The following is an 11726-nucleotide window of genomic DNA, read 5'->3' as shown; positions in this document are numbered from 1 at the left end:
GGTGTTTACTGGCCTTGTAGCTGTCTCAGTCAGACACTGGAGAAAGAGTTTTCCGTTACTATTGCTCAAAGCTAGGCAGACCTGCCTGGGTCTGTGCCATAGATAAAGGTGATCAAGGAAATGTTAAAGAGCAATGCTATACCACTTGTCCCATGACTACTGGGCTTTAAGTAACCATAAATATTTCCTGGAATGGCTCATGAGCAGACAAGTGAAACCAAAACCAATTTAAAGGGGATAAAACTCTGTTGACATGAATACTGTTCAGGTAAACCATCTTGGACATATTTACAAACAGAAGCCAGCATCTGTTTAACTTTATCCCAGGAGATTGAAGCTGTTCACACAGGAGGCTTTGTAAATATAGAAAATAGTCACCTACAGATTCTCCTGCCTGACAGCTTTCCTTGACAACAAACCTATGTTTTTTCAAATCAGGTGAGAAAGTTCTGCCTCTGTGAAAGTTGTTGTTGAACCTCAGCTGGGAGGGAGACTTTTAGAGCATTGCTGACTCTGCACACTGTTGTCTGGAGGCCAGTGCAGGTGCTGGAAGGATCTGTGCCACTTGAGCTCCTCTATCAGTGTCCCTGAAAGCTTTGTTTGGATTGAGAGGCAGAAAGAGGTTTTTGACAGACAGATAGTCTTTGTGAGAAGAAAGCAACCAACTTTGTTGTAACTCTATTTGAGCGTCTCCTAAGGGCTGCTTAGGGGACCTGAAGCCTTTCCAGGTTTAGAATCACTTTTAGGTACTGTTTTTTTGTTACAGAAATATTAAGAACAAAGTAGGAATGCAGATATCCTTTCTGGGTCCTTCAGTTTTAAGGAGCAGGCCCAGGACGGTGACAATGTCTGTATGTTTTCTCTGTTAACAAGGTAGAGCCACCACTGGAGTTTCCCACCCTGATGGAGTAATGGTATTTTGCTTTGCAGCAGATTTCAATGCCCTGGATCTAATCTTCAAGTGAGGCTGCTTCCCTTGGAAGTGCAGAGCTCCGGTTCACACCAAGGAACTCCCTACACTGGGAACCATGGTTCTATTTTAGCATTGTTTCTCTTGCAGGTAGCATGATGGAGTGGGGTAGAAATTAGAGCCCCGTTTTCTGTAAGTGTATGTTGTTTCCCTGGGTGAAGATCTAGAGTAGCTTCACTTCTGCTGGGGAATGAGTCTACAACTCATTTTCAGGTAAATGGCTTTGTCTCAGGCTGCTTGCTTCTGAAGAAGGGCAGGATAATGAATACATGGACAGAGGTCCATGCACATTGCTTTCTGCACTCATTGCTCTGATCTTGCTATTCTATTTCTGTTCAGAGAAACAACCACAAATTCACCATCTTTTTAGGTATCATGAAAAACAACAAAAGCTTGGTCTCCTTGATATACAGAAATTTCCAGCCTAATTATTCCTCAGGGACAGGAATGACTGATGGGTGAAAGTTAAGATCAAGAGGGCAAGCACATTTTAGGCAATGAAGAAATTCATTTGTGTAGTTCAAGAGAGCTGAGTTCTTTTCTTCTTTTTGGTCCCGCCTTACCTCTGCTCCGAAGTTCATTATTTTTCATGTTCTGAAAAACCAACCCTGGGGGGAGATACCCCATTTGAAAGAAAGCTAGGAATTGAAGTAAATGCAGAATTTGCAAATGAACCTACCAAAAAGAACAAACTGAACTGATGCCCTGGAACAGGTTTGGCTGTGGGAGATATTCTAGGCCTTTAGGAACAGGTACAGAGAAATACACCCAGTAAATCACCTCACCATGGAGTACTTAACTGATATGTATGATTTCTAGTGGACTTCTAAAGGTCTATTCCTTTCCTGCTAATAGCAGAGTCACCCAGTGATCGTCTCAGTACCTGAAAATCTTGACCTAAGGTAACAAAGTGGCCTTTTTCTTTTAATCTTTACATCTCCTGTCCTCATGGTAAAGCATTTTGTTCTTGCAGACTTTATTTCCTCATCTATACAATGGGGATATTTACAGCACTTTCCCAAGCAGCCTGGGCTGGTGTCCTAGAAGGGTGCCAATGTCCCAGCTGTGCAGGGATTGGGGTCCTGCTCACAGGCTGGGACTGCTGCTGACCAAAGCAGGGTCAGGGAGGGAGCTCTGGGCTGCTCCCCTCTTCACCTGCTCCTGGGCTTCATTTGGGCTCACACCACCCATCTAGGACCCTCTGGGACTAGTCCCTGACTACAACCTTGACTTTTTTGATTTTATCTGCAAATGCCTAACCACAAATAGTTCCAATAGTACCATATTCTGGATTTTTTTTTCTGTCTCTCTAGTGTTGGTGGCATAATCAGTTCAGAAGTTTCTTGTAAAAGACAGTGTACCTATGCACTGTATTAAACTTAGTGGAGAGACTGCACGTTTTTTGGCCTAAAATCAACTTACAGTGAAAACAATGCAGCCAGAGCTGTATAGCTGGTAATTTAAATCCCATGGCTTTGTTCATCTGACCTCGTTGGCTAGAAAACTTTTGGAGGATTTATGCTAAAACTCTTTTTCTGTCATTTTCCCCCTTTGATTTGATACATTCTGTAATGTACAAGAGATAGTAGGCAAAATATTTTTAGCATGACATATATAGATGTAGCACGACATAGATGTGCCTAAACATAGTAAAACATATTTTTGTGGAAAAATACATAAAAATATGCTACATGTATGTTGAAGGCATTTAAAATATATACACAATCCAAGATAGTAATTATAACCAAAGACATACACACATACTTACTTATTTGCCTGCCTGTATATGAGCAAATATACAGGTGCAAATTTCACCTGTATATTTTTCTTGTATTTTCTTCTTCTTCTTCCTGTATGCTTTTCTTCACCTGCGCAAATTTACAGGTAAATAAAATAATATTAATATCAGCATGCATGTGAAAAGAAGATATGAGGGGGTGTCATGCCAAAATGTGTTTCATATTTATTAATTTTCATTTTGTTCTATTTGGAAAATAGTAGCTACAATGTGCATATTAGATAGCCTCTATATAATCCCAGTCTGCTGGTGTGACACTGGATCTGGGTTCATAGGTGGGTTTCTTGCTCAGTTCTGCTACTTTAAAGAGACATATCTGGGTAATTCTTCATAATGCCCCTGTGGATTTCAAACACTAAAGTACATAAGTACTGACATAATGTGTGCATGTATGTGTCCTGAGGTTTTGGTCTTGCATATGGCATGGGAAGAAGGTGGAATCTGCAGATATGGAAAGGGAGTGGGTCAGAATGCAGGGAGAAAGTGAGCTACCTGTCTCTATTCTAACTTAAGCCAGACTGCTGTGAGCACAAGAGGCTGTATATGCAGATCAAGGTTACCAAGGGACATAGACACCTCTGGCCTAAGTTATTTTCCTTATTAAACTGGCAGTGGAAGAAGTAAGTGATGTAAAATTCTCTAGATTGACTCAAAAGCACCGAAATATCATCCGTGCCCTAGAAAATTAAATTGGCTTTTGGTCAGACAATGCCCAGCAGTGTAATCCTGAGACACAAGAGGATTTGGATTGTAAAGTACTCAAATTAAAGGAGTGCTTATATTCTGGGAGTTTGATTCTTCCTACCACAAGTGGTGTTTGGTTCTGGGATTTTTGTTTGGACCTGCCTGCACCTCTTACAAAACCAAAACAAGCAAGCTGTCATTTTTACAAAAGCCCAGATGTACTTTTACTTTTTTGCAAAGACAGACAAATATCAGTGCTGAGGTATTAAGAAACAGAGGTACTAAAAATGTGTTTCAATTCTTTCTGTTCATTTCCCCCCTTTCTACATTTGCCTGCATTTTTGTGCCGTTCAACTTGTTTGCTTGTAAAATCTCCCTTGGAGCCACATTCGTGCAGACAGACTAAAACATTTTTGACTCTGAATGAATCCCCTGAGGTAAAATTTACTCAGATAATATCTTGGTTACTACCTAACCTGTTTGGGTTATTTTTGAACACTATAAAGCAGTAGCACCAACAAAGGAAAACTGCATAGTACATACCAGTAGCAGCTCACTTCAAGTAACTTAAGACCTCTGCTTTTGCACAAAACACCTACATCTTGTGGCTCTTTGTAGAGGTCAGAAATCAGAAACTGAAATGTTTCAGGTGGTCCCCTAAACTCCCCATCCAACATTATTTTTCCTTTCTGCAAAAGCAAAAAACCATTTTGATTTACCTGATCACAGACATAACTGTTAAAGAATGCCGAGCGTACATAACAGCACAGATGTGAACGAACTGGACAAGCAGTGCTGAGTAATCACTCAGCTGTGATTAGGCACAGGTCCCAAAGAAAAAGACAGGCTCTGAACAGGCCTGACTTTTCTGGTTCAGATCAAAACCTCATGGCTCTTTGTTTCTATAAAGCACTGAAGCAAGTCCCCGGTTCTTCAATTTGCAAACAAATTCAGATTGGGATTCCAAACCTGTAGCTTAGCTTCATCTCTAATAAAGCTGATGTTCCACAGATTTGGGTTTCCAGCCATTTCTCCAGATGCCTGGAATAAGACAGATGCTGTTCCAGCAGAGGCTGCCAACCTGGCAGCTCTGCTCTTTCTGCTGTGTGCTGCACGTGGGCTGAGAACAGCAGCTCTGCTGACCAGCTCTGCCAGCACTCCCTGCTGGGGAAAATGGGGGGAAAGAGATAAGGATTTCCTTGGCTGATAGAGAAAACACGTCATTTTACTCTCGGCTGCTGCAAACTTAGGAGAGAATATAAATCAAGACTTATCTACTTAGGGAGCACAAGACAGGACCTAAAATGGTGGGAAAGTTTTTAAAGGGAAAGCAGGCTTAAAAGAAAATCTATTGGGCATAAGAAAAGGCCACGAGGAACAAGTCTGGACACATTCATCAGAATGAATTGAATTATAGCTATGCCACTCTTAAAAAAATAAACATTAAGCTCTACAGACCTATTCCCTAAGAGGAATTTCTGTTTTGCAGGAGATTTTGGGTTGTGTTAGGAAGACTGTAAAGCATAGTCTTGTCAGATTCCTCTCAGGTGCTGAGGCCTTTAACCATCTGCTGGCAGATGAGGAGCTCAAGGCCTGGGGAGCTCAAACAACTTGATGATGTTCATTTGCTGAGCCCTGCTGGGGTGGGGTAGGAGGGAGAGCCTGCTTCTCCTGCAGAATGCTCTGAGGCCCCTATATGGCAGCTCTCCTGCTTGGGGTCAGCATGGACACCTGTTCAAATGTCAGGTGTGTTCTGTTGTGTTGTATGAGGATGGTGATAGCAAAGTTTTCAAGGAGAGCTGCTCTCTTGGCTCTGGGATGGAACACTGTTGGCAGGTTCAGGGGAAAATGGCTTGCTCCTGCAGCAAGAGAGGTGAGCAGAAACTGGGTGCCTGAGTAGTTGCGTGCAGTGGCAGGAGCTGCCCTGGCCAGGTGTGAAGGTTTGTCAGCTGGGAAGAAGTTGGGCTTTCCATTTTGGCGAGTTTTTAAAAAATAGGGGATTGATCCTATTCTTGATTCACGTAGTTTTTATCTTCCATTGATTTAAAGGCTGGAAAGGCAGCACAATGTATGGAAGGATTTAGAGTCAGCTCCAATTTCCTTTCTTTTTCATTGTATAAAGACTTTCTCAAATGAAATGGAACAATTTGCACAGTAAGAAGCTGTTCCTCTAGTAAGTTGCTGGTAAAGATGGGATAAACTGTATAGTTTTGAATAGAAAAAGAAACCTCCAAGGATGAAATCTACTAAGAGAAATTCAGAGAAAAATCTAGCCCAGAGTATTTTTTAAATCTGCTTTATCTATCAAAGCCTGTAAGCAGTAATCCTTCCTGGACCAATGCTAGTTTTAAAGTCTTGGCTTTATCTGTTCCCTGTCAAATGTAAATAATTTTTTCTTCTTATATAGAGATTCTTTTATAAAGGCTCTGTGCTTGTCTCCACTGCAAGTTTAAAGTTTTTTTTTTTTTATTTTTCTTCTTAGGAATCTAGATTAGAATGATCAGAACCTACATTTAGGACTGGAATACTTTTAGGATTATTTCAGGGATCCAGAGAACTGTCAGAGTCCAAACCGTTCCTACTTACTAATCTCTATGTGAGTTTCGGTGCCCATCATAAAATATGGGGGTCAGCACTAGCCAACAAGGTAATGACACCAATTTTCCAGCCAGATTCAAGCTCTCTGAAGTTCCACAGAGGGCCTTGTTGAAGGTCTACAATGTGATCCAAAACAGAAAAGTAATAATAAAAGAAAGTATTTCAGTTGATAAAGTACTTGGTGTAAACACCAAACTATTGTAATTTGCTAAACAATTAAGCTGTAGTTCTGTAAAGCCAGTAAGTGTGGATGTGTTTTAGATGACCTTAGTAAGTGCTTATATGCCTTCCTTGTGTCTGATATTCAGTCAAGACCTTCTGGTTGTTTTGTGTGCTGAAGCTGTGAATGCCCCATTCAGCAGACAGCCTGACAATCTCTGTGTGTTCGTGCCTTGCTTATTAATCAAAATGTTTAATTTAAAGCTGAATTAAATGGTATCAGTTTGGTTTATGCCTTCAGGAGCAGTCTGAGATATGTATGAGACACTGACGTACTCAGTATTTCTCTTTTCTTATATTATTTCTATCTACCTAGATAAATTCAGGGTAAACTTCTCCTCCCTTTTGAGGAACTTGGGCAGTTCCTCAGATTACTGTGCCTTGCTTTAGCTGGGTGTGCCTTCAGTTTTTAATTAAGGCTGTTAAATAAACAAAACAACCAACAAACAATTCCCAAAGGGAAGTAAACCACAAGAACGATGTTGAAATGCTCATAAGAGCTGAACCCCGAGCTCAGGAGCTGCAATGTTATGGCCACGGCTCTGCCCTTGACTTGTCCTTTGGCTCTAAGAGGAGGTGTTTGTTCCTGAGCAAAGAGGGAAAAGTCGTCTGAGTTTCAGTGCAGGAAGCAGTAAGGCCTGCTCAATGCTGGTTCAGGTACAGATCATGACTGCCTTCCCAAAATCTGCAAGTGGGCATTGGCCTCTTTTTCTCAGTTTCTCACCTGGCAAAAGGAAATACCAGTACAAAATTCCTGTGGGAAATACTCAGAAGCTTTTTATTTCTGTGTTTTGGGATGAACAGAAAATCATCCTCCCCACCTTCCCCCCTTGCCCCTCTGCAGTGCCAGGTTAGGAGGCAGCACAGTGAGTAGGTGCCATGGTGAAAACAGCCAAGGAGAGGTGACTCCTCAGGCTCCCATTTCTCTATAGGGGGATCTGTGCCTCCCACCAGTCCCTCAAGCAAAGAAAGAAGTTCCCTAGGCTGAACTTGTGGTGTCTTAAGCCGAGAGTGGGAATAAATCCTGTTGATAACCTGAGTTTTGGTTGTTTTTAGACATGCTGAAATAGTGCATCAGACCTGAGCACTGCTGGGGCTTGGTAGCAAAATCCTGGAGTAAAGCGGTAGGCTAAAGCTTCCAACTCAATTGCATTTAATTAGTCTAACTTAAAAACTTAAATATGTTGCTAGGATGGATTTTCCTTTGTTTAGCTTCTTTTGGTGTGGCTTAACAAATTTTAACCATCTAAAACTGACTCTTGGTTGGAGGGACCATAGGTGGTAGAGCACATATCCTTTGGTGGAATAATGAAGTGTTTACATTATGCAGTCCTATTGTGAGATCAATCAGACTACAAGGCTGGATATATAAACAGAATCTGCAGGTGGTCCCTGCGTCTCCTTGCCCAGAAGACATGCTTTAATCCTCAGGAAGTAGGCAGAGTGGAGGTTCCAGGAGGCAGCCAGCCCAAGGAAAATAAAAGAACAAAACCAGCCTGAACAATGCAACGCATGTCAAGCTCGTAGCGCAATCACTGCAAACAGCAGCTGACGGAAACTTCACGACAATTCACCCATCAGCTAAAATTGTCAGACTTGAGACCCTGGGGATTAATGAGCATCTTACTCTGACACTAGGAGCATGAAATGTCAGGCAGAAAGGGTGGGTAATGCATCTCATGTGGCCCCCAATTGGTTTGCTCCCTTTCCAGCTAGTTGTTACTGAGCAAGTTCTTTTGTGGAAAATCTCTTGCTCTGTGATCTTGCATTTGTTCAGGTTTTTTTGGCTGCTATAGCCCCTTAGAATTCCTGCTCCTTGATGATGCAAGCAGAATGCTAATTTTTGAGTTACCTGGGCCTCAAGTTGGGAGACAAATGGGAGAATTGAGCGTCCATACATGTTAGTACCTTTGGTGTGGGGATTGTGCTAATAACTGTTCAGTACCTAAACACTCAAGGGGTGTGAGCAAAAAAAGTATAACGCAAGCTTATTCAAGAAGAGATATAAATGAATGACCTCTGAAAGAAGTTTCTAACAGTGTTCTTCTCTGTGGAATGGAGGAAAGTTTTGCTGGAGTAAGGGCAGAAGGGTCTGACTCAGTAAAAAGAGGTAGAAGATGATAATAAGAGCACAGAATAATGAAAGAAATAAATGCCTATTCAGAGGAAAAATAATAATACTAACAGAACCCTAAACCCACATAGCTGGGTTGGCTTAAACGTAGTTTGCTATAGGGTTGTTTTAATTAGATTTGTGAAGCGGGGAAATGCCAACTGAGATGTTCTGCAGCAAAAATAAATCGTTTTCAAGCTGAAACATGGCACATAATGGAACAGAGTTGTCCACATGGGTGCATTCTCTTCCTCTTTCTGAAGAGAGCACCTAAATCAGTTGAGTCAGAAACTAGTGAAGGGTAAAGCTCAAGATGTCTGGAACTCTCCTGTCTCTTTAGATTCTTATCTGAAGTGTATTTAAGTCTTTGGAAAAGGCTTGCAACCTCATGAGATGTTATTTTCTCCCCACCCCCTAAGTGTTCACACATTTCCTGATTATGAAACAGCCAGTCATCCCTCAGGAATGGGTGGGTGGTGGGAGATGGGGACACCTTTATTTAGTTTTATTTATTTGTTTATTTTTTTATTTTAGCAACTTTGCATTTCATCCTGTCCAAAAGTAGGAATCAGGCATTTCATCCTGTCCAAAAGCAGGAATCAGTGTGTGAAAAAGGGGAAAAACCAAAGTCAGCTCCTTTGCTGCTAAACTACTCCATGTGAAATTACCTGGCAAGATGTGGGCAGTTTCTCTGCTTGAGAAACAAGTCCATCTCAGCTGTGTGCAGGTGACCTTCTTTATGGACACAGGGATGAGATGTTGCCCATACACCCAACATGATCAAACTTGCCTGATTCCTGAGGCAGGATTTTGTTGACAAAATTAAGAATACCAAACCCTACATCAAGAATTATTTCCACTTTCAGCTACTCTTAGATCTTTGTGTCTAGCTCCTGTTTATCTATGTCTGCCTCCCTGCCTCAGTTTTATTGTATGCAGGACAAGAAGCATGATTGGAAGGTAATTTCAATGCAAAATCTGTCCCCTCTTTTAGGGCAGAATTACATTTCTTCTTCTATGCTAACTTATTACCACATTTAGCTATCACATAAAATTTGTTCTTTTCAAGCCACTTTAGAGGTTTGAAACCAGTGATCTCATTTATTTCTAGATATGTGGATTTGCTTCATTACCTAGAATTTAGGGAAAACTTGCATGGATTAATCTGCAATTAACAGGCATAATTTTGGTGGTGATGCTGGTGTTGTTTAGGTTTTTAGTTTTTTTAAAATTGTGTAAATTATTGTCCTTGCTATCTATGTACTTATAGGTGCAGTTCTTGCATCAGAGCTACCCTAGCTCAAAATTTCCATAGGAAAAATCTTGAAGATGTTTTCTGCATTGTTTATGGCCTACTGCTCTAATCCTACAGGACTGTGTGAAATTTCTTCTTTTTGAGCTGTTTGAAGAGACAGTAAAACTAAAATTTTGTAATGTTAAGTTCATGCCCTTTCATTATTAAGATTTTCTTCTCTTTTTTTTATTCTGCTGATCATGGAGACTGTATGTCACCTATGTCAAAACTGATGCTGGTGTCGTAGCCTATACTGAGCTCAATTTCAGGTAATTTAAGCATTTCTGTTCGCTGTTCTGACCAAAAAGGGAACTGTGCCAGGCAACACTGCCACTGGCTGTGGCAGTGGCTTTATGGGCATGCCTAAAAATAATCAACCCTAAGAAACTCTCTAATCATCTCTAGAAGACTGTCCCTGTTGCTCATGCTCCTCTCAAGAGAATTTGTGTACAGTTCTTGAATATTTTACACTTGGCTTTTCATTCCTGGTTGTCCCAGAGCAGCTCAGTTGTTGTTGTTCTGATACAGAAGGTCTTTGATGTATTTGGAATTAATCCATCAATGTTTAATGCCATTAATCCATCTCAATGGCATGAGAATATATTCTCCTGAGCTTGTGATGTGAACATCACGTCCATGCAGACACTTACAAAAATGACAGCAGATTATTAACTGAGATCCTATCTTAGCATCTGCCCTTCCCATTCTCTGTGAAGTAAGCTCTGAAGGAAGAGAGGTGGTAGATTTATGGATTTTCTAGAATGAGCTGCACAGAGGCATTGTGCATATCAGTGCTAGGAGAAAAGTGACAAGGGGGGGGCAGCGGAAGTGTACAAAAAGGTTTTCGTGGAATAGATGGCATAAATTTAATTTGGCACAGACATTCTAAGTTAATGGTCAAGGCAAGCAGGTTGTGTATGCCAGATGAGGAGTGTTAGGGAAGCATGGCATGGGTAAGGCTGAGAAAGTGACCGAAGCAATTGTTCTGACAGATGTGGAGTGCAGACTGAGATAGGAGCAAAGCTAGGCTGGGTCATGCAGAAGATGGAGTACTAACAAAAACATAGAATTATGAAGGTTAGGCTTGGGGGGCTGCAGGGCTACAGACTAAAAAAGGATGAGGCATCCTGTGGCCATGATGTGATTGGACTGTGAAGCACAAAACTTCCAGCAGGGGAATCTGAATAAAAGGAATAATGCCATCAGAAAGTTATATTGGACACATGGAGCAGTGCTGGCACTGGTTTGCTTTTTGCAAGAGCTCAGAAATTATGATTTCTGAGAAAACTTAGAAAACCTAAACCAGAGACAATGTACAATGAACCACTTTTCTGAAATGCTGAATTAAGTCTGATATTTAATTCACTTATGAACAGTGCAATTTGAAAAAAATATTTTGTTTACCTGTATTCTATTTCTTTACCATTCTGAAGATACTTGGCTCGTATTAGATCAACTCATCTGAAAACAGAGACATCACTCATCCCTTCCTCTTCTTCATGCCCTGCTGCTTTCATCTTAATTAAGACACAGTAGATAGGCATTATTTCACACTATCTTCTACAGCAAACAGCCATTATACCAAAGCCATGCTAGAGTGAAGAGGGTATATTTGTTCTAGCAACATTTTTGTGCTTATGTATTTCTGCCATTCACTTAAAAAAGGCTGGAATATCTCAGATCATGAGGAGTTACTTAACCCAAAAGTCTACATGCAGCCCCTGGGTTTGCAAAGTCTCTAAACCGCAGATTTCCAAAATCCAGAAGGATAACAAGTAGAGTGTATGTCGTTGTATGTTTGCCTTGTTCTTACATTCTTTCACAAATAACTGCCACTGGCTATGAGATGCAGTGCTCTGATATCCTGTGCTATCAGATAGAAGATAGCAGCTGAATGTCGTACAGCTTTTTTTTTCCATCTATTCACAACTAGTCCAAACACACCTGACCACAGAAGCACGTTAAGTAAGATAACATGTATTTTTTCAGAACAGTGCACTGAGGAAATCCTCAAATTCTTCCCAACTCCTGTGTATCATGCAGAAAAAGA

Source organism: Molothrus ater, chromosome 1, assembly GCF_012460135.2.
Source record: "Molothrus ater isolate BHLD 08-10-18 breed brown headed cowbird chromosome 1, BPBGC_Mater_1.1, whole genome shotgun sequence".
Lineage (NCBI taxonomy): Eukaryota > Metazoa > Chordata > Aves > Passeriformes > Icteridae > Molothrus > Molothrus ater.
The sequence above is the reverse complement of the archived record's forward strand: the minus strand, read 5'-3'. Positions refer to the sequence as shown.